This window comes from Oncorhynchus tshawytscha, linkage group LG10 (genome assembly GCF_018296145.1).
Source record: "Oncorhynchus tshawytscha isolate Ot180627B linkage group LG10, Otsh_v2.0, whole genome shotgun sequence".
NCBI classification, from domain to species: Eukaryota; Metazoa; Chordata; class Actinopteri; order Salmoniformes; family Salmonidae; genus Oncorhynchus; species Oncorhynchus tshawytscha.
Genome location: NC_056438.1, coordinates 17,492,161 through 17,516,394, shown reverse-complemented (window position 1 = coordinate 17,516,394; position 24,234 = coordinate 17,492,161). Strand labels below are relative to the sequence as shown.

The following is a 24,234-nucleotide window of genomic DNA, read 5'->3' as shown; positions in this document are numbered from 1 at the left end:
CATTATTACACTGTATATACAGCAGGAACCCTTAACCTAACTCTAACTCTTGATATCATCATACAGCTTTCAAGATAAAAAGTGAAATCGAAATAAGAAATGTAAGACAAACCCATTGTGCTTTCCACCCTACCTCTCTATAGGGAAAAGACAGCCACGGGTTCTACACTGCCTTTGCCCCAACGTGCAGACTGGTCGTATTCCGTTCAGGAATCTGAAGAGAGTACTGCATCTCCCTCCTCGTCCGCACTGCTCAAAGACTGAAGTCATGTGAGTGTAACTCCCTCAACTGATAAATCAACATAATTGAACATTTATAATCAATAATGTGTTTGATTATTAATCCCTTTTTTCTCAGAATAAGTAAAAAGTTTTGGAGTCAGTCCCTCAGCTATGGAACGCCGTTTGGGTCGTTGCGTGTCAAAAAAGACAGGTCAAATAACACTATTCGACATGTCAAATAAGCTTGTTGACCAATCAGGACACGTCACATAATAATTTAAAGCATTCATATTTGTTTACGTAGTTATTATACATTGATTACACGAGCACTCGTATTTCATATATCACAACGATTCATTGATACGTATGCTATGATGCTGGTATAGTTGTCTCGCGCATTAAAAAAAAGAAAGCTAGCTCGCTCATGGATGAAAACAATGTTCTTCCCCAAAAACATAGCAACACGACATAATCTGCTTCAGTAGGTATAGTTAGCTAACTATATAGCTAGGTGTCATCATCTAAAATAACTAAATTCATAAAACAGTTCTTATTTGATTAATGGTGGTCGGACCATCTATGTGAAGCTAGACACAATAAGGATTAGCTACAATGTTGACTTTGCGGTTTGCCTACAAACTAAAGGTTTGTCACTGACAGTGATGCAAATGAATACAAATAGTAGAATTCTGCCATTATTGAGTCGATCCTGATAAATGAGGTTGGAATGTTGTTAAATAAAATCAACAAAAGACAATAATTTGTTAATTTAACAAAAATCTGTTGAAATCACACTGGATGTATTATACTTTAGAATTGCATTGCGGGCATACTTATTCCATTTCATTGATCCCCAATCCTTAGGTAAAGCTGTACAGTGCAAAATGAATGTCAATACACACAATAGGCTGACTGGGGAGGGGATTTCACACAGTCACAATCCCGCGATAAGAGCTACAACGCTAGTATTTGCGTAAACCCTTCCCAGATGTGTTCTGTGGGTGTCACCGAGACGGATACCCCATTTCATTGCTTCACATTCCAACCTTTTCAACATTATCTACTCTAAATATGGCAAGATTGCACCAATTAACCTTCTGCATCACTTTCAACGGGGTACTTTTATTTTGAAGGCATACCGCAAATTCCATTACTGTGCCTAATCCTTATTGTGGCTAGCTTCATAACACATACCACGGTCCGGTCGAGCGTCGTTAGCCAGATGAAGCTAGCTGGCTGCTTATAACGTTGGGCAACAGTGTTAAGTAGCTGGCTAGCTATTTATTTTCATGAACTGAAGTTCAATTTCAATAGGCGAACCACAAGTGGCAACCTAGCTAATACTTACTCACAAGGATTCCTAAATCATTGCTAAGAATAATGAAAATGACTGCAGTTGTAGGCTGGTTGTGTGGTGCTAGCTTAGGTACCAAGCTAAAGCTAGGTAGCTAAGCTACTTTAGGAGTTGCGGTCGAACAAATAGTTAATCCTATTACCAACGCGGTATTGTAACACATCGTTTGTGACCGGTGTTTGCTTGTTTGCAGACCTTTTTTGTACAGCTTTGACAGTGCTACTGGTAGTAGTGGTGGTGCTTGGCAAATTCAGAACACACAACATTCCATAATATAACTGATATTTGAGTGTCAAATTAAAAGCTTATTTAACAGGTCAAATAGTGTTATTCGACACGTCAAAAAGTGTTATTTGATGGGGAATTTTTTGACACGCAGGGACCCAAAAAGTGTTCCATACTCAACAGATAAATCAACACCATTGATAGTTGACCATCAGGTTAAATGTTTTGACATTGATCTTCAGACTAAGTGTTGAAAACATGAAAAGTAACTTACAATAAAAAAAGGTGGAGGTTTAAGAATTTGCTCACAGGAACGCAGAACAAAGGTACTGGTGCACATCTTGAAGATAATGCATTAAAGGAATCGTTGGTAATTCCTTACCTTGAAAGAAGTCTCTGGAGTACAGACAATCTCCCTTTAATTATTTTAGTATCACACTCAAAAATGGACATCAACTCTGCCTGGACCCAAATGACCGCCTGGTGAAGATTCTGGTGGCGAGATCAACCAAAAGGTAATAGATAGCAATCCAAACAAACTTCTGCTATTGCCTTTTCTTAGCGAGATAATTTATTTATCCAAGATCTGTTTGTTTTTATGCCAAGAAAGCAAAACAGCACAAACTGTTCTGGGACAAGGCTAGACAGATCATGGTTAATGATCAACATTTAAGAGAGACAGTCTACCTCATGAGTGTCAAACATACGGCCGGCAGGATTGTTTTTCTCAAATGTTTTTGTTTTTGTAGCTTGTTTGAGCAGGTTAGTGTTTTTTTCTCATGAATCTTGTTCTGGAGGCAGCTCTGCAGAGGCCACTGGGCACACACTGGTTGAATCAACGTTGTTTCCATGTCATTTCAATGAAATTGCGTTGAACCAACGTGGAATAGATGTTGAATTGACGTCTGTGCCCAGTGGGAGGTCACTAGATGGCATAGCCACAACATCATTAAATCTGATGTTAATCCTTACCTTAACCCTAAACTTAAATTAAGACTAAAAGCAACAAAAAAATGCATTTGACATTTTACAACTGTTAGGTTCTGAACAAAGAGAGTAAATACTCAAATGCATATATTTATAACCTTCTAATAGGCACGGTCAACTCCTTACATGTCTAGACAGCCAATACATCTCTGAACTTAACCCCTCTAGGGTATGTGGGACACTAGCGTCCCACCTGGCCAACATCCAGTGAGATTGCAGAGCGCCAAATTCAAATACAGAAATACTCGTGAAAAAATTCTGAAAACAAAACATATTTTACATAGGTTTAAAGATTAACTTCTTGTGAATCCAACCACAGTGTCAGATTTAAAAAATGCTTTACGGCGAAAGCATACCTTGCGATTATTTGAGAACATAGCCCAGCAGACAAATCATTACAAACAGTAACCAGCCAAGTAGAAGAGTTACACAAGTCAGAAATAGAGATAAAATTAATCCCTTACCTTTGATGATCTTCATATGGTGGCACTCAGAAGACATTCATTTACTCAATACATTTTCCTTTTGTTCGATAAAGTCTCTTTATATTCAAAAACCTGTTTTCTTCAGTAATCCACAGGCTCAAACGCAGTCAAAACAGGCAGACAAAAAAATCCAAATTGTATCCGTAAAGTTCATAGAAACATGTCAAACAATGTTTATATTCAATCCTCAGGTTGTTTTTAGATGATCTATAATAAATGATCTATGATATTTCAACCGGACAATAACGTCGTCAATATAAAAGGTAAACAAGAAAGGCACTCTCTCGGGATTGCGCATGAAAAAGCTCTGTGACAAGGTACGGTCCACTCATTCAGACAGGTCTTACTCCCTCATTTATCAGAATACAAGCCTGAAACCATTTTTAAAGACTGTTGACATCTAGTGGAAGGCATAGGAACTGAAATTTGAGTCCTAAGTCAATGGATACTGTAATGGCATTGAATAGAAAACTACAAAACCAAAAAAAAAAACTACTTCCTGAATGGATTATTCTCAGGTTTTCGCCTGCAAAATCAGTTCTGTTATACTTACAGACACTATTTTAACAGTTTTGGAAACTTTAGAGTGTTTTCAATCCAAATCTACCAGTTATATGCATATCATCTCTTCTGGGCCCGAGTAGAAGGCCATTTAATTTGGGCAGACTTTTCATCCAAAATTCCGAATGCTACCCCCTACCCTAGAGAAGTTAATTTGTCCCTCTCACTGGTGTAGTCATAGCCCTGCCTTATGCTAGATCCTTTGTGGGCGTGGAAGTGTGTGAGATAGGACTATAGTAGGAGAGTCGTAGGGGTGGGCCCCTCTCCCAGAGGTTTCTTCTCACTTTATCTGTCAACTTGACCTCGAGACGGATTCCTCGCTCCTCGCTAGTTCCGCAGCTGGCATCCCTTATCAAGAGACTATCGCCTTTCACCTCCCTCCTTATAAACTTGGAACAGAATCCAAATCCCTATCTACCCTTCATTGACTCCAACATATACATTCCTTATACATGTAAAGTAATCAATATGTTCTAGTATGGTAACATGAATAGGTATATTTCAAGCTAGAATCCAACACAAAGACAATTTTCACTTTGCAGCTGGCCTATCTTAGGGGAAATCGTTCAGTTCTGCCTAGTTTGACTTGTCTGTCTTTTCTCTTTCCCAGAATGCAGGAAAGTAAACATTCTAAAGAGGTTGGAAGCACTACTCATACCCCGTAACACTTGTTGTTGTTGTGGTGAACGTGATTCAACAACCTGTGTCTTGGACTGCCGGCCCATGTTATAATACAAATATGTTTATTATATGTTTATTACATATGTTATAATACAAATATGTTTATTATATGTTTACCTGTGAAGGACCCAGGAAGGGTCAGAGGGATGAGTCCTTTAGAAGAGAGCTGCATACAGTAGGTAAATGAAAAGAGTTCCTTATAAGAGGACTTTTAGACCTTAGATCAAAGTGTTTGTCCATGTTATAACATATTCATATTTGTTGACTGTATTGGTATATTTATGCTATTTCTATTTAACCTTTTATTTAACCAGTAAAAACCTGTTGACACAGTCTCTTTTTCAAGTTAGACCTGGTCAAGAAAGCAAGCAGTCAATACACCATTACAAAATGTAAAACATACAACACAAACAGCACACCAGCACCACACATATATAATGTTACATTTTCAGTCAAACCTTTGGAGTCCAGAATATAAGCTCCATACTAAAGATAATGGCAGTGTAGTGTAGTCTCAAATGGAACCATATTACCTTTATAGTGCACTACACAAACAATGATTGGCTAAAAACAGGTCAATGATGGTATTCCGCTGTGGCCTGCTCGCTCCGGGCGTAGATCTATATCTTTGGTCTTTTCTCTATGCCTCTTCGTTTGTGGGATTCTTGGATCTGGTCTGATTCTGGAGCGGGATAAGTGTATAGGAGGAAGGGAGATGGAGAGGGATGGGGGTGGAGGAGGATATGTCCATCGGGCTGGTGCTGGAGGGGGAGCGATGTGGCGGCAAGGCTGGACAATGGAGGCTGGAGAACGGAACAAAGAGGGCCCAGACCCACCTGGCCACAGACCACTCACACACAAGTTGGTAGGTGTGTTCAATGTGAGATGCATCTGTGGCGGACGTTCTCAGGACATACCTTGTGCCGTCTATGGATGGATTTCCTAGTGGGGAGGCAAACATGAACAGCCGTCTGAAAAAAGTTATTCTGTTCTGAGTGTTTTGTCAAGGTCATGGGTCATTGGGAGACTCCGGGTTTGATCATTTAATTGCAGAGGTGGATGAGGGCCTCTAGCGGGTTGTTTGTGTTGTGAGGGGGGACTAGGAGGAGGAGACAATTTCTAGCAAGGCATTGGGGGTTTTGGGAGTTGTAAGTTCAGGTGCAGTCATGTGCAGTAAGGACCATGGGGGACTGATCTGGGCCCGTAGGGGCTAGGCTGGAGTGATCATGGGTGTTACAAAATGGGGGGGCGGTAGGGAGTGGTACGAGAAAAGGATTTGCAGGGGATATGTTTCTTCTGAGGGAGTAGGGGAGTTCGGGGGGCCTGCATGCTGGCTTTGGGGTTGTGATTATGGGGTTGTTTTGTTGTCTGGTGTGGTGTGTTGTGTTGTTTTTTCCTAATTTTCTGTTTGTCGTTTGTTGTCTGGATTTTGTTCTTGCCACTGTGGTTCTTCTTCTGCAGTGGAACTCATATATATATATAACGGCTGTTGGAAGGAGAGGACCAAGGTGCAGTGTGGTACGTGTTCATACTTTTATTTGAACAGAACACTTTAATAACAAAGAGAACGAACGAAACCAAAACAGTTATGTCTGGTGCAGACACAAAAACAGAAAACAACTACCCACAAAACACAGGTGGGAAAAGGCTACCTAAGTATGGTTCTCAATCAGAGACAACGATAGACAGCTGTCTCTGATTGAGAACCACACCCGGTCAAACACACAGAAATAGAACACAAAAGATAGAATGCCCACCCCAACTCACGCCCTGACCAAACCAAAATAGAGACATAAAAAGGTCAGGGCGTGACAATATGCTTTTAGGGAACTCATTTGTATACACTTGTATAAGCATCAATGCAGCTACAAAAATGTCAACGTTAAACCACAACGTGATAACTATGCAATAGAATGGCATTGAATGGATTGCTGATGTTTTACATGCTCCTAATTAACTGCTATTTTGATAGTTTATTGATGTTGTTTGTAACTTGTTTTTTTACTAATTTTGTACATAATGTTGCTGCTACTGTTTCTTATGAACGAAAAGAACTTCTGGACATCAGAACAGCGATTACCCAACACGAACTGGAAGAATAATTGTTCATTAACAAGTCTGACGCAAAGGATATACTGCTTTCTCAGGAACAAAATCCCTGTAATTTGTGTGAAGAAAATATGGAAAAAAAGGGGGTGGAGGTCAGACTGCCTTCTGAGAATTCGTAGGTGAGTGAGTAAACTCCCACTGCCATCCGTTCTATTAGCCAATGTGCAATCATTGGAAAATAAAATGGATGACCTATAATCAAGATTATACTTCCAACAGGACATTAAAAATTAATATCCTATGTTTCACAGAGTCATGGCTGAACGATGACATCCTTCTACACCGGCTCAGACGCTCGTTGGATGTGGCAAGGCTTGAAAACTATTACGAACTACAAAGGGAAACACAGCCGCAAACTGCCTATTTTTGCGAGCCTACCAGATGAGCTAAATGCCTTTTATGCTCACTTCGAGACAAGCAACGCTGAAGCATGCATGAGAGCACCAGCTGTTCTGGACTGTGTGATAATGCTCTCGGAAGGCGATGTGAGCAAGACCTTTAAACAGGTCAACATTCACAAAGCCCTGGGGTCAGATGGATTACCAGGTTGTGTACTCAAAGCATGCAAAGACCAACTGGCAAGTGTCTTCACTGACATTTTCAACTCCAAGTTATCCAAGTTCCCAAGGAAGTGAAAGTAACCTGCCTAAATGATTACCACCCGTAGCACTCACGTCGGTAGCCATGAAGTGCTTTGAAAGGCTGGTCATGGCTCACATCAACAGCATCCTCCCTGATACCCTAGACCCAATCCAATCCACATACCGCCCCAACAGATCCACAATCGCACTCCACACTGCCCTTTCCCATCTGGACAAAAGGAACACCTATGTGAGAATGCTGTTCATTGAGTACAGCTCAGCGTTCAACACCATAGTGCCCACAAAGCCAATCACTAAGCTAAGGAACCTGGGACTAAACACCTCCCTCTGCAACTGGATCCTCGACTTCCTGACGGGCCACCCCCAGGTGGTAAGGGTAGGCAACAACATGTCTGCTACGCTGATCCTCAACACTGGGGCCCCTCAGTTGTATGTGCTTAGTCCCCTCCTGTATTCCCTGTTCACCCACGACTGCGTAACCAAACACAACTCCAACACCATCATTAAGTTTCCTGACGGCACAACAGTGGTAGGCCTAATCAGCGACAACGATGAGACAGCCTATCGGGAGGAGGTCAGAGACCTGGCCATGTGGTGCTAGGACAACAACCTCTCCCTCAATGTGAGCAAGGAGCTGATCGTGGACTACAGGAAAAGGCGGGCCGAACAGGCCCCCATTATCATCGACGGGGCTGTAGTGCAGCGGGTCGAGAGTTTCAAGTTCCTTGGTGTCCACATCTCCAACAAACTATCATGGTCCAAACACACCAAGTCAGTCATGAAGTGGGCACAACAACACCTCTTCCCCCTCAGGAGACGGAACAGATTGGGCATGGATCCTCAGATCCTCAAAAAGTTCTACAGCTGCACAATCGAGAGCACTGGTTTCATCACCGCCTGCTATTGTAACTGCTCGGCATCTGACCGTAAGGCGCTACAGAGTGTAGTGCGTACGGCCAAGTACATCACTGGGGCCACGTTTCCTGCCATCCAGGTCCTATATACTAGGCGGTGTCAGAGGAAAGCCCTAAAAATTTTCAAAGACTCCAGTCACCCAAGTCATAGACTGTTTTCTCAAGTCATAGACTGTTTTCTACCGCACGGCAAGCGGTCCTGGAGCACCAAGTCTAGGACCAAAAGTCTCCTTAACAGCTTCTACCCCCAAGCTGTAAGACTGCTGAACATTTAAACAAATTATTTACAGTGACACCCCTCCCCACCATTTGTTTTTTACACTTGTACTACCCACTGTTTATAATCGATGCATAGTCACTTCACCTCTACCTACATGTACAAATTACCTCGACTAACCTGTACTCCTGCACATTGACATGGTACCTCTACTCCCTGTATATACCCTCATTATTGTTATTTTATTGTGTAACTTTGTAATATTTTTTACTTTAGTTTATTTATTTACTTCTTAACTCTTTCGTAAACTGCACTGTTGGTTTAAGGGCTTGTAAATTTGCATTTCACGGCAAGGTCTACACATGTTGTATTCAGCACATGTCACAAATAAAATTTGATTGGATTTGATGAACAGGAATGACATACCTCTTATGGTAACTATCTGAAAGCCAAGCCCCTACTAAACTACATCTCCAGTCTTCTGATCTGACCAGCTGGGTCATATCTCATTTACCCAGGACCAATAACCCAGCACAATAGGCAGGGTTGTGGAGTAACGGATTACAAAAAATATATATATATAATACATTACGTTACCAGCTAAAATATTGTAATCAGATTACAGATACTTTTGAAAAACAAGATGATGACGTTGATGATAAGTCAGAGACCACTATGATGACACACCAAATGTGTTTGATGGATGGCAGGAAAAGAGCAGGAATAGGCTTTTGTAGGCTACAGTCCAAGCTATGTGTTCCAATGGTGCGACTGCTGTCGATATCCAAAGATTATCCAACTTGAATAAACGCTTGTAGGTAAGGATGACATCAGTGGTGTCGTCTACGGTGATACGGATATCACTTATTATTGATACCTACATGGCGCATTAATGTGAATCACACTGCTGCTCTCTCATTTAGCTATTTGCGCCTTACGGATTATGGTTGTTGTGGATGGTGGTTCACAAATCGAAGTGTGTATTTCAACCCAATAATGGTTGAATTCAAGCATTTTAAGATGCTAATCAATCATTGTTTTTGAAACCAGTGGACAACCAGTGAAAAATGTGTTCTTGCAACAGCTGCAGAGTGTGCATCCAAGCCTATGGAATGGAAGTAGGGGTTTTGTTGCTCAATCTAATTCAGGCTGATAAAAAATCATATTTATAGGCCTAATGGACACATGCTCAAACTTGCACACTTTTGATAGACTTAAAGTGGCAATCTGTAGTTTTTTATGTATTTATTTTTTATTTAACCTTTATTTAACCAGGGAGGCCAGTTGCGAACAAGTTCTCATTTACAACTGCGACCTGAACAAGATAAAGCAAAGCAGTGCGACACAAGCAACAACACAGAGTTACACATGGAATAAACAAACCTATAGCCAATAACACAATAGAAAAAAATCTATATACAGTGTGTGGAAATACATCCATTTTTGGATTTATAAATTATATATTTATGTATCCATTGATTCTTGAAGAATATAACTTATAAATGCCTTGTGAGCTTAGTTCAACTGTCACACTCCATGAGAATCCAAAATATAAGCTTGTTTTACTCCAATCTTGGTTAACATTGTGTAGCCTCATAACATGGTTAAAACAATACTTTTTATATCATAGATGGTCAATCCTTGCATCCATACCTCTGTCTATTAATCGGAGAGTGGTTACATTTCTCCAAGACCGTCCCTCAGCTTTTTTTTTACCAAAACAGAGGCAGGGTGTCCGTTTTGTTATTGTTTCATCTGTGAATTTGCCCGTTAAACAGCTGCATATTATCAAGATATCAAAGTGTCACCAACAAAAAGGTAAACAAAAGGCCAATAGCAAATTGCAGCTTATGGAATTCATTTTTCACAAGTAAATAGAACGTTTCAGTAGGGCTGAAAGCATGCCTTTCCATGAGAGCAGCATTTAGTTTTCAACTCAAATCAATGAGCCCAATCAGTCCTCCATGACAACATTATAATAAACAACAGAGTAGGGGTGGCTAATAAGTCCTTAGTTTTGGGGTCATGCTCAGGTTAAACAATTTGGCTAATTATTTGAGGCCTTGACCTGTGAAGACAATGTCTCACACAATACCCGTAGCAGCAGCAGAAGAATATGGTTTACTGTTTATGGTCATGACTAAAGACAATTAGGAAAATTCATCACACATTGTATCCTCATTTGTATTTTTTTACATTGTATTTTGTTATAATATTTTGATATTGAATACTGCAATGTTGGCTTGCAAGTTAAGCATTTCACTGTACTTTGTACATGCACAAGCATTTCTCTACACCTGCAATAACAACTGCTAAACATGTACTTTATTTGACCAAAATAAAACATTTCCCAAACACATAGGTCTTGGAATGTTACCATGTCTTTCCTAAGAACAAGACTCACTGTGAGAACATTGATGTACTGTAGAATGAGCCAAGAATGACTTATTTTAGTGTTGTGAGAAGGATATGCAGAGATCAAAGCTTAGGGCCAGCTGTTCATACACAGATTCATTCATTTAGCCTAGTCCAAGATTAAAAAGTTATTTAAATTGAGATTCTCCATTAATTTATAGCCCCGGACTAGGTTTAGGCTTAATCTGTCTGGGAAATGAGCCCTGTATGTTTTACCCTTTATGTCTCTATATTCAAAACATACTGCAGAAAGTGTAACAGAATAATCTCATAAAAAGTAAGGACATGACCCAACTGTCTCCCCTATTGGATTTATGGTTTTGTGAGAGACCATGTGACAACCCACTGGGCAGAGATGTCAATTCAACGTCTATTCCACATTGGTTCAACTGAATTTCATTGAAATGGCATGGAAACAATGTTGATACAACCAGTGTGTTCCCAGTGGGAAATTACTTAGCAGTTTAAAGAAGTTTAGGTTCCTCTTTTTAATAAATGTTTTATAAATATTTGCACATTAGTTTATTTGATCTGACACCTTGTTTATGACTGCAACAGTTTTGGTGTGCTGTGTTTTTCTGCACCTTTTATATCATGTGTAGCATACACTACTACTGCTTAGTGTCTCCAACCCTAAAAATGTCTGCTGCTCTTTCCACAACCTCCCTGCCTTGCAGGTACACGAGACATACCAGTTCATGACTACATTCCGGTAAACATGATGTGAACAAACAAAAATGAAAACCACACACACACACACATGCTTGTGACAGGCACTTCACTTTTTTTCTTTAAAAAAAGTTTCATTAGGTTTTATTGTTTTTCAAATCAACAAACAAACATTCCACATTCAATACAGAGTCAATGTGAGGGGGAATAGTATGTACATGTCCGGAGGTAGTATGGAGGTAGTATGTACATGTAGGTAGAGTTATTAAAGTAACTATGCATAGATGACAACATAGAGTAGCAGTGGTGTAAAGAGGGGGTGGGGGGCCCTAGTCTGGGTAGCCATTTGACGAGATGTTCAGGAGTCTTATGGCTTGGGGGTAGAAGCTGTTTAAAAGTCTCTTGGACCTAGACTTGGTTCTCCGGTACCGCTTGTCATGTGGTAGCAGAGAGAACAGTCTATGACTAGGGTGGCTGGAGTCTTTGACAATTTTTAGGACCTTCCTCTGACACTGCCTGGATGGCAGGAAGCTTTGCCCCAGTGATGTACAAGGCTGTACGTACTACCCTCTGTAGTGACTTGCGGGCGGAGGCCGAGCAGTTGCCATGCCAGGCAGTGATACAACCAGTCAAGATGCTCTCGACGTTGCAGCTGTAGAACCTTTTGAGGATCTGAGGACCCATGCCAAATATTTTCAGTCTCCTGATGGGGAATAGGTTTTGTTGTGCCCTCTTCAAGACTAAAAAGTGAAGTGCCAGGTTGTCCCTATCCCAGTCTGTTGTTCCCACATGCTTCAAGAGGGCCACCATTGTTCCTGTTCCCAAGAAAGCTAAGGTAACTGAGCTAAACGACTACCGCCCCGTAGCACTCACTTCCGTCATCATGAAGTGCTTTGAGAGACTAGTCAAGGACCATATCACCTCCACCCTACCTGACACCCTAGACCCACTCCAATTTGCTTACCGCCCAAATAGGTCCACAGACGATGCAATCTCAACCACACTGCCCGCACTGCCCTAACCCATCTGGACAAGAGGAGTACCTATGTGAGAATGCTGTTCATCGACTACAGCTTGGCATTTAACACCATAGTGCCCTCCAAGCTCGTCATCAAGCTCGAGACCCTGGGTATCGACCCCGCCCTGTGCAACTGGGTACTGGACTTCCTGACGGGCCGCCCCCAGGTGGTGAGGGTAGGTAACAACATCTCCACCCCGCTGATCCTCAACACTGGGGCCCCACAAGGGTGCGTTCTGAGCCCTCTCCTGTACTCCCTGTTCACCCACGACTGCGTGGCCACGCACGCCTCCAACTCAATCATCAAGTTTGCGGACGACACAACAGTGGTAGGCTTGATTACCAACAACGACGAGACGGCCTACAGGGAGGAGGTGAGGGCCCTCGGAGTGTGGTGTCAGGAAAATAACCTCACACTCAACGTCAACAAAACTAAGGAGATTATTGTGGACTTCAGAAAACAGCAGAGGGAACACCCCCCTATCCACATCGATGGAACAGTAGTGGAGAGGGTAGTACGTTTTAAGTTCCTCTGCGTACACATCACAGACAAACTGAATTGGTCCACCCACACAGACAGCATCGTGATGAAGGCGCAGCAGCGCCTCTTCAACCTCAGGAGGCTGAAGAAATTTGGCTTGTCACCAAAAGCACTCACAAACTTCTACAGATGCACAATCGAGAGCATCCTGTCGGGCTGTATCACCGCCTGGTACGGCAACTGCTCCGCCCACAACCGTAAGGCTCTCCAGAGGGTAGTGAGGTCTGCACAACGCATCACCGGGGGCAAACTACCTGCCCTCAGGACACCTACACCACCCAATGTCACAGGAAGGCCATAAAGATCATCAAGGACAACAACCACCCAAGCCACTGCCTGTTCACCCCGCTATCATCCAGAAGGCGAGGTCACTACAGGTGCATCAAAGCTGGGACCGAGAGACTGAAAAAAAGCTTCTATCTCAAGCCCATCAGACTGTTAAACAGCTACCACTAACATTGAGTGGCTGCTGCCAACACACTGACTCAACTCCAGCCACTTTAATAATGGGAATTGATGGGAAATGATGTAAAATATATCACTAGCCACTTTAAACAATGCTACCTAATATAATGTTTACATACCCTACATTATTCATCTCATATGTATACGTATATACTGTACTCTATATCATCTACTGCATCCTTATGTAATACATTGTTACGGTTTTCTAGGTGTGAAGGAGAGTCGGACCAAACTGCAGCGTGTAGATTGCGATCCATGTTTAATGAACAACGTGAAACACGAATAAACACAAAACACTACAAAACAAAGAACGTAACGAAAACCGAAACAGCCTATACTTGTGTAAATAAACAAAGAGATTTTTATTCATTCTTAATTAATTTATTTACAAAAACATCAAACAAAAACAAACCTCAGGGGAGCATCGTCCCTCCCCGTCATACCTAACCAATACCTAACCCTTCCCTATCTTCCCCTTCCCTAATCTATCCCCTTACAAATCTCCTCTAACACTCCCAGCCCTAATCCCCCTTCCACCTCTCCCGTGCCGCATGCTGCCCCCACTTTATCTCCTCCCTCTTCTCATCCTCCCCCTCACATCACCTTCCACCCTCCTCACTATCCCTTCCACCCCCAATCTCTCCCTGTCTTAACTAAATTCTGCCTGGCTTCCCACAGCCCCCTTTTTAAAGAGACTCATGAGAAGCCAGAGCAGAAACCTGTCCCTATCCGTTCCCCTCGCTCTCCCTACGCCTCTCTCTAACCTAGCCCAAGTCAGCAAAAAGTCGCTCCTAACCAAACCTAGCAGCACCCGTGCCCTAGCCCAGACTAGTCCGGCAAAGGCACAGTCCCAGAAGGCATGGCGCACAGTCTCCTCCCTGCCACAAGCAGATCTTGGACAGGTGGAGGATCGCGACAAACTATGCCGGTACATGATGGAACGTACCGGCAAGCACTTATGGAGGCTCAACCAATTCAGGTCCTTGAGCCTGTTGTCCAGGCCCCGCGCCTGCACTCCCTCCCAGACCACTGACGAGATGCCCGCTACAGGTGCAGGACTCCCTGCCTGCCTGACCTCCTCGTACAGGTGCCTGTGGTCTAAACCTACTCGGGCAACTTCAACCTCGGGTGCGCACGCAGCCACTTGGCCGCATGGCCAAAGTGCCACGGCAGCTGTTCCGCCCGAGGACCCGCGTTAGACCACACCATTACGCTTCTCGCCTGATACGAGAAGAACACCCGCAGGAGGTAACCGGACGGGTGTATAACTGGCTGAGCTAGCTCCCTCAACAAGAAAGAAACAAAAATTGCGTCCAGCTTGAGGGGGAGATGTGGTACCCCCCTACCTCCCTCCCCGATGGGACAGAGCATGCGCGTCCTGGCGACCCACTCGTACCTGCCACCCCACATGAACTGAAACACGAGCCTCACTAGAGACCTTCTCAGACAAGCCGGCAATGGGTAGATGTACGCCAAGTACAAAAGAGATGGCAATACATCCACCTTTAGGACCAGGACCTTACCTATAAAAGACAAAGACCTAGCCTTCCACATTGCTAGCTTCTTCTGAACCACTGCGATACCCATGTTCCAGTTCAGCGTCGCTGAGCCGGAGGTCTCAAAATGGACCCCGAGAATCCTCAGGGCCCCCTCACAGAGAGATAACCCCCCGGGCACATCCGTCCTACCGCGCCATCTTCCGAAAAACTTAACGGAAGACTTTGCATGGTTCAGGACCGCCCCCGACGCTTGGGTGAAATCCCCAATGATGGCAAGAGACCTTGTCAGGCACGAGTCCTTGCACAACAGCAAGGAAGTGTCGTCGGCGTACTGCGTCATCTTAACACGCAGCCCACCGCTCCCAGGGATCAACAAGCCCTCCACCCCTGTGTCTGCCCTAATGGCAGCCCCCAGAGGCTCCATGTACAGAACGAAGAGGAGAGCCGAGAGTGGGCATCCCTGCCTGACCCCAGACGAGAGGTCAAAAACGTCACCTAAGTGACTATTTACACTAACTCGGCACCCCGCTCCAACATACAATGTACGGATCCATCCTATAAACTTCTCCCCAAATCCTAATCTACCTAACACCCTGAATAGAAAGGATCTATTCACGCGATCAAAGGCTTTCGCCTGATCTAGCGCTGCTACCATTAAAGGCAGCCCTCTATCTTCAACCCAGGCGATGGAGTCCCTGATCAACTGTAGGTTCCATCTTATAGAGCGGCCCTCAACCCCGCACGTCTGATCCTCGTGGACGACGTAGGGAAGGGCTGTGCGTAACCGGTCTGCTAAAACCTTTGCAAGAATCTTGTAATCTACGCACAACATGGTCAACGGCCGCCAGTTGCCAAGGTCAGTTGCTTCCCCCTTCTTATAAAGAAGTGACAGCACACCAACCGCCATTGATCCCCCCGGGACCCCCGTCTCAAGGATGGCCTTCAAGACTTCGAGGACCACTGGTCCAAGTATACCCCAAAACTTGAGGTAAAACTCAGCCGGCAGCCCATCCATCCCAGGCACCTTCCCTTTTCCCATCCTCCTAAGAGCGCTCTCAACCTCTTCTAGTGAGATCTGGGCCTCCATCACGTCTCTAATGTCCTCTGGCAACCGCCGGGACAAGTGTTCTAAAAACACATTTCCCTGCTCTACATCTATTTCCCTTTCCTTAAATAAACTTCGGAAATGATCAGTTGTCACCCTGACCATTTCCTCTGGTTTACTTACTACACTACCATCTTCTTCTCTAACGCCATGCATTACCTTCCTGCTCTGCCTGGCCCTAACCGACTTAAAGAACATAGCGGAACAAGTCTCATTATGTTCTAGAAAGCCATTATGCGCCCGCTCCAGGAAAGCTCGAGCCTTCTGCTCCTGCAGCTCCCTGAGCTGCGCCTTTAGGGCTGCGAATCTCTCCCAGTCAATTGACCCGCCGAGGTTGCCTGCCTCGTACTCAAGTTCAATCAACCTTTGGATACGATCCACCTCCCTCCTTTCCTCCCTTTTTTTCCTTTTACAATATCCTATTATAAAAGCCCTAATTCTCACCTTCACTAAATCCCACCACTCTAACACCCCCTCGCACATGGACCGAAGGCCGTCAAGCCTCCGAAAGAAACAAAAAAATGCATCAACGAAAGCCTGCTCCTCCAGTATATCCCGGTCTAGCTTCCAGTACCCCCTACCGAAGAGGCAGACTGGCGACCCCACCTGCAGGAACACCCCGTCGTGATCCGTGAAGAACACAGGCAACAGGCGCCCAGACAACTGACCCAAAGACCTGGATACAAAAATGTAGTCGAGCCTCCGCGCAACCCCCCTGGAGTTGCGCCATGTAGGACCGACCATTACCGGAGTAGAGTGCAGGCCATCATCAACCAGACCATGGCAAGCCATTAGCCCGGTGATGGCGCCTGCACTGCTATCACCCCCTACTCCTAAATCTATATTAAAATCCCCTCCTATCACCAAGTGCCTATTTGTAACGCACAGGGGCGCCAGACAGTCCACCATCTCCCTCCTGTCTGCCGCCACCTGTGGCCCATATACCCCAATTAACCTATACCTAGCTTCTCTATACACTACATCGATCCCCAATACTCTACCCTGCATTACAACAAATGTGCTCTCTACCTTAATCTCTCTATTCCCACATAATATTCCTACTCCTGTTGAGTGCACCCCTCCTATGCCCCAAAAGGATTCCCCCTTATCCCACTCTCTCCTAAATCTAGCCACATCCCCACCATCCCTCAGGTGAACCTCCTGTAAAAAACAAAAATCAAACCCCACACCCTCTAAAAAACTAAATACCGCCCTCCTTTTAATACAATCCCTCAACCCCCGTACATTTAAACTAAACAATTTAACAGAAAAATTCATTTAATAATTAACAACAAAAACCCTCAACAAATAAACCCCAAAAAAAACAAAAAAACAGGAGACTCACCCGATGCTCCCCTGGTCCATCTCCACCGGCGGGGACGTCCTCTCCTCTCCTGACGCCCCCCCGTCCTCCTCCATCCCTCCAACCCAGGATGCAGGCAGTGTGTTAGGCCGGGTGCCCTGCATCCTGGGTTCCTCACCACCACCCACCGCCCCCCCCTCCCTGTCTGCCTCGGGGCTGAGTGTAGGGGACCCCACCTCCCCAAACAGGAGTTGGGATCCCTCTAACAAACAGCCCACAGACCCCCCACTGGAGTCATCCCCCGCTAAATTTGAAGGGGCTGAGGCAAACAGGGAGGCCAATGTACCCCCCCCTCCACCCCCCGCCGATCTCTTAGCCCCCCCCTCCCCCTCCACACCCCCCTCCCTCCCACTACCTGCCAAACTTCCCCTCTTCTTCCCCTTCTTCTTTGGTGAAAGAGGTAGCGGGGAGACACAACGTCCCTTCCCCGCTAACTCCTCCACCAAATCCCTCGTCTCGTCTTCTAGGAAGTCCGGCAGGCTGTCCCCCCCTCCCCCCCCCCCCTCCCCCCCCCCCCCCCCCCCCCCCCCCACCTCCCCCCCCTCCCTCCTTCCCCATCACTGTCACCGTTTCCTCTTCCACTCTTTCTTGAACCACCGTCCCACTCTCCCTCTTCTCCGCTCCTTCCCGTTCTTCCGCCTTCTTTTTCTTTTCTCCTTCTTTTACCTTCTGCCCATCTTCACTCCTCTTCCTTCTCGCCTCTTCCTTCTTCCCATCCTCTTCCTGCGTCTTCTTTTCCCCTGTGCCATCCGTACAATCCGCACGCGTCCTTTCTCTTCTCCCCCCATCCCCCGTTCCCCCTCCAGCTGCAGACGCGTATGACCTGTGACGAGCCGGGCAATCACGCCACAGGTGTGCTCTCGAGCCACACCCGTGGCAAGCCTTGGGCTCGTCACAATCCTTGGCCTCGTGCTCTCCCGATCCACAGTAACGACACTTCATGGTGCTGCACGAGGCCAGGATATGGCCATAGGCCATACAACGCCTGCAGAACGGGGGCTGACGCGCATAATACAATGTCCCCCTGTCAGCCCCCAGGGAGAACATTGCCGGAGGATGGAGGTAGCCATCCACACTCTTCGGGGACTCCCTGAGTAACGCCTGGAAACCTCTTCTCCCGTTCCAGAAACCCAGGGAGTCCCTGAGGTACCTCGCTGAGGAAACATTGTCCATGTACCTCCCCAGAAAGGCCCTCACCTCCTCATCCTTCACATGCGGATTGTACATGTTCACGGTGACCACCCTTCGTCGTGTTTTTCTTCCACTTGTAACGTCACATCATATTCTTTCTTGATGGGATTCCCTTGAAGGCATAGTACATCTTTTACTTCCAGCTGTAGGCATCCCATCAGAACATTTCTCCCGAAGGTCTCTCTCCCCAGGGCTCCTTCTCCTTATCTGTCCAAGAGAACCTCACGGTATTAACCAGACCAATCCCAGGTACCCCTATGTGGGGATTTTTCTGTGCCATCTTCACAAAAAAGCTCTCTTTTACACAGAAGCCAATAGAAACAAAAAATGAAAAATCTGATAAAAATCAGATTTTTAGAATGGAAAAACTCTCCCTCCTATCCTACCTTCGACCTGAAATGAATACATCTTCTTTAATAAGATGAAGAACATATACTAGAACAATACTTATGTAAATAAACAAAGAAATAGGAACAACGACACTAAGGACAATCACCCACGACAAACTCAAAGAATATGGCTGCCTAAATATGGTTCCCAATCAGAGACAACGATAAACACCTGCCTCTGATTGAGAACCACTCCAGACAGCCATAGACCTTGCTAGATAACCCCACTAGCTACAATCCCAATACATACACACCAAAACCCCAAGACAAAACACACCACAATACAAAAACCCCATGCCACACCCTGGCCTGACCCAATACATGAAGAAAAACACAAAATACTTAGACCAGGGCGTGACATACATGTATCACTAACCACTTTAACTATGCCACTTTGTTTACATACTCATCTCATATGTATATACTGCACTCAATACCATCTACTGTATCTTGCCTATGCCGATCTGTACCATCACTCATTCATATATCTTTATGTACATATTCTTTATCCCCTTACACTTGTGTCTATAAGGTAGTAGTTTTGGAATTGTTAGCTAGATTACTTGTTGGTTATTACTGCATTGTCGGAACTAGAAGCACAAGCATTTCGCTACACACGCACTAACATCTGCTAACCATGTGTATGTGACAAATAAAATTTGATTTGATTTGATTTGATGTGGACACCAAGGAACTTGAAGCTCTCAACCTGCTCCACTACAGCTCCGTCGATGAGAATGGGGGTGTGCTCGGTCCTCCTTTTCCTGTCGTCCACAATCATCTCCTTTGTCTTGATCACATTGAGAGAGAGGTTGTCCTGGCATCACACGGCCAGGTCTCTGACCCCTGACTGGGTGTGAAGGTTAGTACCTTTTAGGTAGGGAGCTAATGATCAATCATGTATGACATTCCTGGGAATGTGTAAACTTATAAAAATGATATGGTAATAAAAAATGTATGTTCTCTATAGTTATGCACTTGGGAATGTATTAATTGACCAATTCAGCCACTTGGGTACATTTGGGCAAACTTGTGAGGGACACCTGGAAGACTTGAGTCAAAATATTATGTAGATTTCTCAGTCTGAAACTTGACACACACAATGTGTAACGGCTTTCTTCCTGGGAAGGAGAGGAGGACCAAAACGCAGCGTGGTTGAAGTTCATGGTTCTTTAATAAGAGACACTTAACATGAACAAACTACAAAACAATAAACGGGGCAAAACCCAAACAGCCCTATCTGGTGCAGAAAACACAAAGACAGGAAACAACCACCCATAAAACCCAACACAAAACAGGCTACCTAAATATGGTTCCCAATCAGAGACAATGACTAACACCTGCCTCTGATTGAAAACCATATCAGGCCAAATATAGAAATAGACAAACCAGACACACAACATAGAATGCCCACCCAGCTCACGTCCTGACCAACACTAAAACAAGGAAAACACAAAAGAACTATGGTCAGAACGTGACACAATGCTTGTGGAAAACAACTAAATTACTCCAAGCTTCCGATTTTAATATAATTTAATATTTTGCATTTCAAAGTTGATGCAAAAAAAAAGAGATTGTTTTATCTTTTACCAGATCTAATGTGTTATATTGTCCTACATTAATTTCACATCTCCACACACTTCAAAGATTTTTCTTTCCAAATAGAATCAAGAATATGCATATCCCAGCTTCAGGTCCTGAGCTACAGGCATTTGGGTATGTCATTTTAGGCGGAAATTGAGATGAAGGGCCCGATCTAAAACGCTTTCTCCTCAAGGGTTTTTACATGACATATTCTACTCTGATTTAGCGACTCTCTCCTGTATTCCTGAAACTGAGTTGTCTCTTGAACAATTCTCCTCCATATTTATTCCTCTGGCAGATAAACATTCCCCTTTTAAACAATTCAGAGTCGAAAGGTAGATCTAACCCTTGGTTTTCCTCGAAGCTATCTGAGTTCATTCAGATGACAATTCATGCCTGGGCCAAAGCAAGGAAAACTGACTCTGTAGTTGACTAGAAATCTTTTGCATAAATGAGAAACATTTGTACTATCTCCATTCAGAAAGCTAAATCAAGCTAAATTTAAGCTCTATCTCTGACTGCTGGTGATCCTTAAACATTTTGTAAAACAGTAAATGCACTGAAGAGTAGAAATTCCTCTTCTTCCTTGCCTAAGCAAGTTTTGTCTGACTCTGGCATCATAACTGAGAAGAATGGTATAAGTGATGCTTTTAATCATAATTTTACCTCTGCAGGCTTTTTATTAGAGAGAAACGGTGGTTTAATTCAGGGGTTAAAAAAAAAGTTCACTCAGTCACCCCTTCCAGCTTTGGGGGGAAATCCCTGCCCCGTATCTATTTCTATGGGCACAAGCACTGTTCATGACACAAACTGTTCACACCCCTCTTGGTGCGGATACTTTGTTTTCCAGGTTTTAAAGCTTATTTCCTGCAAATCTACACATTTTGTCATGAGGTGCAGAGAAAACCTTTCCATTTTAAAGCTAATTTTCTTGCAATTCTATACATTTTGCCGTGTCTATTGTGTATTCCTGTGATATTTAAGTGACATTACAACAAAATCTATGGGCTTAAAAAACATTATCTAACATGGGCTAGTTGATAGCTCTCTAAGGCAGCGGTCTCCAACCTTTTCTAGCATGAGAGCAACTTTTATTTTTAAATGCTAACTGTTTCGAGCAAAAACATAATATATAGCTTTCAAACAGACATATTGATCTCTTTTCCTCTCCACTGGTGCTGTAGTGCACTATGTCTGTTTTCTGTTTTCCCAAATTCAGTTTTCTCAGGGGTTTTTTCTCCTGGTTTTAGAATTTTTATTTTTCACTCTCAAAATTACAATTGCTCATAGAGAAACGATGAAATTGGATGTTCTGAGTCCATGTCAATGCTTAAATCACATCTGAATGCCATTTTTTGGGGTCTGAAAGAAAACAAACAAATTCAGATACCACTTTAATTGCGCATCTGGCCCTTTAATTGTGAATCTAGCGAGTGAGGAATGTGCTGTCTAACGTACTAATGTAGAGATGGTTCAGTACTGTTGCTGCTCATTTCATGGCAAAGTTTGCAAATAACAAATTATAGATACAAATTATATACTTACTCATTATATACAGTTGAGGTCGGAAGTTTATATACACTTAGGTTGGAATCATCAAAACACGTTTTTCAACCACTTCACCAATTTCTTGTTGACAAACTATAGTTTTGGCAAGTCTGTTAGGACATCTACTATGTGCATGACACAAGTCATTTTTTCCAACAATCGTTTACAGACAAATTATTTCACTTATAATTCACTGTATCAAAATTCCAGTGGGTCAGAAGTTTACATAAAATAAGTTGACTTGTGCCTTTAAACAGCTTGTAAAATTCCAGATAATGATGTCATGGCTTTAGAAGCTTCTGACATCATTTGAGTCAATTGGAGGTGAACCTGTGGATGTATTTCAAGGCCTACCTTCAAACTCAGTGCCTCTTTGCTTGACATCATGGGAAAATCAAAGGAAATCAGCCAAAACCTCAGAAAAAATCCCAGCACAACAGCAAAGGACCTTGTGAAGATTCTGGAGGAAACAGGTACAAAAGTATCTGTATCCACAGTAAAATGAGTTCTATATCGACATAACCTGAAAGGCCCCTCAGCAAGGAAAAAGCCACTGCTCCAAAATGCCATAAAAAAGCCAGACTACGGTTTACAACTGCACATGAGGAAAAAGATTGTACCTTTTGGAGAAATGTCATTTGGTCTGATGAAACAAAAATAGAACCGTTTGGCCATAATGACCATCCTTATGTTTGGAGTAAAAATGCGGAGGCTTGCAAGCCAAAGAACACCATCCCAACCGTGAAACACGGGGGTGGCAGCATCATGTTGTGGGGGTGTTTTGCTGCACGAGGGACTGGTGCACTTCACAAAATAGATGGCATAATGAGGGAGGAAAATGATGTGGACATATTGAAGCAACATCTCAAGACATCAGTCAGGAAGTTAAAGCTTGGTCGCAAATAGGTCTTCCAAATGGACAATGACCCCAAGCATACTTCCAAAGTTGTGGCAAAATGGCTTAAGAACAACAAGTCAAGGTATTGGAGTGGCCATCACAAAGCTCTGACCTCAATCCTATAGAACATTTGTGGGCAGCACTGAAAAAGCGTGTGCGAGCAAGGAGGCCTACAAACCTGACTCAGTTACACCGGCTCTGTCAGGAGGAATGGGCCAGAATTCACCCAACTTATTGTGGGAAGCTTGTGAAAGGCTACCCAAAACGTTTGACCCAAGTTAAACAATTTAAAGGCAATGCTACCAAATAATAATTGAGTGTATGTAGGTCAGGGCTTTGTGATGGCCACTCACATTTGGAAACACCCGCTTTAGCTACAGAAAGTCAACATACGAGAATACCCCTAGAGTCTGCGAGAGCGGGGGCGGAAGATGACTCATCGGCTGACAACATGGTAATGACTGGACCGGAAACGACTATGAGTAATGAGAGCACAGCACAAGAGAACACCACAGCATCTGTCACAAGTTCTGCTGCAACAGCGGGCCACAAACAGATGCAGGTATGTGTCTGTGGTTGGAGGAAAGTTACATCACACCATGGGTTGAGGATCCACCAGGGGAAGAAGGGGTGTTTGGGTAAAGAGAGACAGAGGCCTCGCATTGATTACTTTCTGCGAAAGCGATCAAATCAGTCGAATGAAGCACAGCAACTGGACGCAAACCATAGTTTGCAGTGCATCAGTACCAGTGTCATGGGGGACGTAAACTCAAGCACCGAAGTAACAACTGAGGTGGAACCAACAACAGGAGTGGAACTCACCCAGCCTCCCAGACCTGCAGTTGAGAGGAGATTACCAGGGTATGTGAAGTGGCCTGGCGCCAGTGACAAGAAGTTGTGGGAAACAGTGAATACTGACCTTACCTTGACCCTCGAGAAACTTCGAGGCACAGTGGGGAAGAAATTGGAGAGGATGGGGGACATCATCTATGAGTACGGGACAGAAAGATTTGGAGTGGAAGAGGCAAAAGGCGGGAGAAAGGTTCCAACCCCACCAGTTTCCAGGAGGCAATAAGAAATCAAGTGCCTCGTTCAAGAAAGGCGACAGCTTAAGTAACAGTGGAAGAAGGCCTCGGAAGTGGAAAAGGAGGGCATAGAGGCACTTCAGGCTGACATCAAAACCCGGTTGGCA

The 24,234-nt window shown here is 44.0% G+C and overlaps 1 long non-coding RNA gene across 2 annotated transcripts; it reads left to right on the top strand.

Annotated features, from left to right (window-relative positions):
* Positions 1-2,133: 2,133 nt before the first annotated feature.
* Positions 2,134-6,933, top strand: LOC112259885. Of its 2 annotated transcripts, XR_002954950.2 has the most exons (4): positions 2,134-2,316; positions 4,641-6,033; positions 6,568-6,743; positions 6,876-6,915. It is a non-coding gene; the product is annotated as an uncharacterized LOC112259885 (long non-coding RNA). The 2 variants fall into 2 exon arrangements; XR_002954948.2 differs by lacking the exon at positions 2,134-2,316 and having other exon boundaries at positions 3,842-6,033; positions 6,876-6,933.
* The last annotated feature ends 17,301 nt before the right edge of the window (positions 6,934-24,234 follow it).